The 5,040-nt window shown below is 46.3% G+C and overlaps 1 long non-coding RNA gene across 1 annotated transcript in view; it reads left to right on the forward strand.

Moving 5' to 3' along the window:
- LOC116089280 overlaps nucleotides 1–2,228 on the forward strand; it is a 30,427-nt gene extending 28,199 nt beyond the window's left edge. The window contains exons 4-6 of the long non-coding RNA XR_004118258.1: nucleotides 1,039–1,124; nucleotides 1,921–2,067; nucleotides 2,188–2,228. This is a non-coding gene — a long non-coding RNA (uncharacterized LOC116089280). The remainder of the gene's footprint in view (nucleotides 1–1,038; nucleotides 1,125–1,920; nucleotides 2,068–2,187) is intronic.
- The last annotated feature ends 2,812 nt before the right edge of the window (nucleotides 2,229–5,040 follow it).

The following is a 5,040-nucleotide window of genomic DNA, read 5'->3' on the forward strand; positions in this document are numbered from 1 at the left end:
TCTGGCTTAAGGCAAACACGAACTTTTCTAAAAGAAAAATTTTTTTTCTTTTCAAAAACCCCAAACTCCGATCATCTTACATCTCTGATGGCCTGACCCAATGATAAAACTTCCATGGGTCCCTAGGTCTTAGCCATCCACCCTTAAGCAACATCACCAAGGCAGAACCCTGATTCTCAATGATTTCCCACCTGCTCTTGACCTGCTCGGAAACTGCCTCTTCCCAGGGCCACCTCCCTCTTGGGTGACATGGCAGAGGACGTTTGAATGTCAGGTGGCATCTGCTGCCCTGAGCTGGCATTGGCCAGACCGCTCTGCAGCACAGTTCTGTTACCAGGTGCTGAGCTCTGTGCAGCCTGAGCCCCCACAAGGTTTGGAAGATTGGCTTCTGTGCTCATTATTTATGAATTCAGGCATTCACTGGGCAAATATTTGTATAGTACCTAATGTGTTGGGGCATCTATAGAAACAGAAATTAGCTGTAAGGTTAAATAGGAAACTCTAGGAGTCAGCATGCTCCCAAGGGCTGCTGTGCTGAAAAGAATATAGAAAGAGGCGTTTCTCCAGGCAAGCCAAAGAAATGCAAATTAAAACATAATGAAGTGACATTTTCACTTGTCAGTTATTAAAATGCCACGATAAAGCTCAGTGCTGGTTAAGATGTGAAAATTTAAATGACTTCTTTTCAAATATGCATGTGTGCCTTACTGAATGTGTGTGCTTGAGTGTATGGATGTGCCTGTGTATGTGTTCCTGTGTGTGTGCACCTGTGTGTATGTATGTGCCTTTATGTATGTGTGTGTGCTTGTGTAAATGTTATGTGTCTATTTATGTGCCTGCATGTATGTGTATACCTGTGTACATGTGTGTGCCTGTTATGTGCCCGTTTATGTGCCTGTGTGCATGTGTGTACCTGTATGTATATATGTATGTGTGTGTGCTCGCATACGAGTACATGTTTGTGTGTATGTGTAGGCCAGAGAAAAACTTCAGGTATCATTCTCAAGAATACCATCCATTTTTTTTTTTTTGAAACAGGGTCTCCTATTGGCCTGGAGCTCTCGGATTCGGCTGAGCTGACAGGCTAGCCAACCACAGGGATCCTCCTGCCTTTAAGGACCAAGGTAACAAGAATTCATTGGGTTCTCACGTGCTTTTGCGGCAAGCACTTTACCCACTAAGCTGTCTGTGTCCCCACCCCGATCTAAACAACGTCTATCTATACAAATAACTCAGTAACTAGTCCATAATCTCCTTTAAGGAAGATAGATAGACTACAATATCTTGCTATGGCTGTGTAACGCACAACCACCGATCTAGTGATTTTAGATGGAAACCATTTGTTAGCTCCCAACTTGGGAGCACTTAGCTTGGCCTCTGCCAGGGGCTTCTGAGGGTGAGGTCATGTTCATAGCCCATTGGCTGCCCTGGGGAAGAATCCTAGGTAAGTCAAAATGTCTCTTCTTTAAAAGAAAAATTAAATTCAATTTTGCTTACATTTATCTATTGTGGAGGCATAGACATCAGTGCCTCGGCATCCTTGTGGAGGTCAGAGGACAACTGAGGGAGTTTGGTCTCTTCTTCTATTTTGAGGGTTCTTGGAATTGAACTTGGCTTGTCAGGGCTTGACAACAAGTACTCTTACCCACTGGGCCATCTTGCTGGCTCTCAGCAAGTTCTTGGCAAAATGCATTTCCTAGATTTGTGGGACTGTGGTCTCCATTTCCTTGATGACCGTCAACTGGGAGTTCTGAGCTCCTACAACCACCTTGCTCTGAAGCCTGGCTGGCCCTGGACTTGAAAGCAGGAAAGATGGCAGTAGTGGGGTTTTAAGTGACATGAGTCTGGGGAGTGGCTGTCTTTCCTTTACTCTCTGTCTCTTGGAAGTTAATCCCACCATGTGGATCAATTTCCTGACAGATAACCAGCATCTCTGCTGCTACCCCAGATGGCTTCCAGCTTTAAACAGCCCCTGCTTTAAAGCCTGGTAGCCACAGGCAGTGAATCAGAGGCGCTGCAAGTTCCAAGATGCTATGGCCAGAGTCCCTCAGCTCTCACCAGGCAGAGGTAAGGCTATGGAGGGAAGAGGAAATCTGGAGGCTATGTTCTAATTCGAAAGCATGGGATACAAGTAACTATGCAGGTGCTAGGTCAATAGTCAGTATCTCTGTCTTACTTCTGCTGCAGAAAGAAAGGTCCAGCTGGCCACCGGACACTGCTGTCATACCCTGATTTCCTGAAAAACTCACAGTAAGTAGCTAAAGACATTTTATTTGGGAATGCGAAGTTATTTCCTAAAGAAGTGATGCTCCCTCTGACACCAACTTTCTGCCCAAAGATCCTTTCCACCATTTTCTTTTTGCTTCTGTCCCATCCTGCACACCTGTACCATCAGCCTCCTTGAACCACATCTGCTCAAGCTTACACATAAATATGCTCGCACTTGAAAAGACAGGAACCCTCTTATGCATGTGTACACATCAAGTCGGATACACATATGAATATAGACACAGAGAGGCACATGCAGGCACACTTAGGTATAAGGCGACGTGTCTATACACATGCACATAGACCCACCTCCTATAAACACATACCATATAAATGTAAGCACACACCGCCTCCACCACAAAGATACATATGCTCTAGGATACGCACACAAACATGCGAATGCGCATGCAGGCACATGCTACTTGTGCTTGCAGATTTACTCTCCTAGTGTATAAGCCCTTCTCGTGTTTTCCTGCGAACTCGGTTGCAGAGAGATCAGAAGAAATGACACCACCACCCAGCAGCACAGCAACCTCCATAACTACAAGGCCAGCCCCTGAGCATGCTGGGAATTCTGCTAACTTGAAATTGGGTTTAAAATCATAGATTGCAAGGCTGGAGAGTTGGCTCAGTGGTTAAGAGCACTGACTGCTCTTCTGGAGGTCCTGAGTTCAAACGCCAGCAACCACATGATGATTCACGACCATCTGTAATGAGATCGGATGCCCTCTTCTGATGTGTCTGAAAACAGCTACAGTGTACTTACATATAATTAATAATAAATATTTTTTAAAAAAATCATAGATTACAAATTTCTATATGCCTCTGTGTGTGTGTGAGAGAGAGGTGAGAGAGAGAGAGAGAGAAAGAGAGAGAGAGGAAGAGGCAGAGGGAGAGAGACAGACAGACAGAGAGAGAGAGAGAGAGAGAGAGAGAGAGAGAGAGAGAGAGAGAGAGAGAGAGAATGAGAGAATGTGAGAATGTACAGTATGTAGTACCTCTCATCTGGATCTTGCTATGTAGCTCAGGATGGCCTCAAACTTACATCTATCCCCCTGCTTCCACCATGCCCAACCTTTCCTTTCCTTTTGCTGATTTTCCCTCCTTCCGCACAACTTTCTTCCATGCCAGGGTCTTTGGTTGTCTTTGGTGCTGAAAGCCTCTCCTAGAACCTCTTCGCCCCTCCGTAGTGTGGGTGTAGCCCCCAACCCTAAGAGATGTTTAGTGCCCCTTTAAGTACCAGCTGTCACCTGCTAGAAGGTACCATGAGGGACCAAAGCTGCTCGCTGAGCTCTGGCTGGGTTCGAGTTTGTTCAGAAAGGGGGAATTCAAGCAGTTATGGGTATGTTTATGGGAAGTTTTTCTCTATAAACACTAGAGGGAAGTCAGCAATGTGTGCGTGCCTGTGCTTGAATGAGCCCTGCCTGAGGTGTCCACAAAGACAGTACACTGAGTGTTTCCATGAAATCTGTCTTGCATGACAGAACCCTCTGCAGTGGTTTCTCTTGTGGCTGTGATTTTCAGGACAAGCTCCTCATGGTTTCTGTTGAAAGGGATGTCCTGTGGTGAAAATGGGATGCTATAGAGAAAGTGCCATGGGCTCTGCTATCCTTCCAGGGACTCAATGAAGACAATCTGTAGTGTGATGCTGACATCCCTTGTGATCCACTTGTCTTTGCTGCCAAGCCTCGAGCACAGACTGCCAGATTCTGAGCACCAAGTTCTCTCCTTTTACAGCCCCGAATCCCATTTCAGGGAGACAGTTGATGCCTTTTACTCCTCCTGATTAACCTTGGGATGGGACAGAGGCTGCTGAGGACCCAGCTCTCTTCCCAGCTTCTTTGTGAAGACCACCAGGTTGGCTGGTGGAGGCAAATGGCACTCAGTACTTGAAACCCTTCATTAGCTAAATTTCCCTAGGCACCATGGCTCAGCCCTCATCCTCATCACCAACATGTCTGCGTATAGCTTGGAAAGATGCCTCCTGAACATGCCCTACCTTGAGAGTCACACCTTCCTGGTTCGAACCCTAGCCTTGTACCAAGCACTCCCCGACGTCTCCAGGTTTGCATTGGGTAGCTTGGCTAACCTGGAACTTCTTATGTAGACAGGCTTGCCTGAAACTCAAAGAGATTGCCCGCCTCTGCCTCCTGAGTGCTGAAATTAAAGGCATGAGCCACTATTCTTGGCCTCTAGATGTCTATTACAAAAGAGGTTTCTAGGGTCAAGGCCAAAGTGAAAAGAGTAACATACCCTGATATAGAGCTTGAAAAGACTGTGCAGGTGTCATCGATGGTGGGATACCTGCATAGAAGGCTCTCAGATGCTGCCATTGCAAAAAGGAAGTGAGAGACGCATGCATCTCTCCGGGTACAAGTGGGACAACTGCTAATTAAGGTTAAAAATCTTCCATTGACCAGATAGCCTTCTAGGGCTCAGCACATTATGGGGGACTCCCTTCATTAATAGAGTTTCTCCTTCTCTGACCTCGTCCGGGGAATTCTAAGCCCCAACACTCACCTCTACCTGAGGAATGCCATGTAGACTCAATTAGTTAGTAGTATCAATTTCCTTTCTCCTGACAAAACCTGTTCAGCCAACACCTGAGATCCCTGAAATGCTTCCTCATGTTAATGAGGCATTCCAGGTACCCTAAGCCCCCAGCCAATGACCTTTGCCCCACCCTCAGCCCCCCAAAACTTTATAAGCATTGAGTCACCCTAAATAAAGTTGATCTGCCTACCGGCAAGTGGTCCTGGTGTGGTCATTCAC

Source organism: Mastomys coucha, unplaced genomic scaffold, assembly GCF_008632895.1.
Source record: "Mastomys coucha isolate ucsf_1 unplaced genomic scaffold, UCSF_Mcou_1 pScaffold14, whole genome shotgun sequence".
Classification (NCBI taxonomy): Eukaryota; Metazoa; Chordata; class Mammalia; order Rodentia; family Muridae; genus Mastomys; species Mastomys coucha.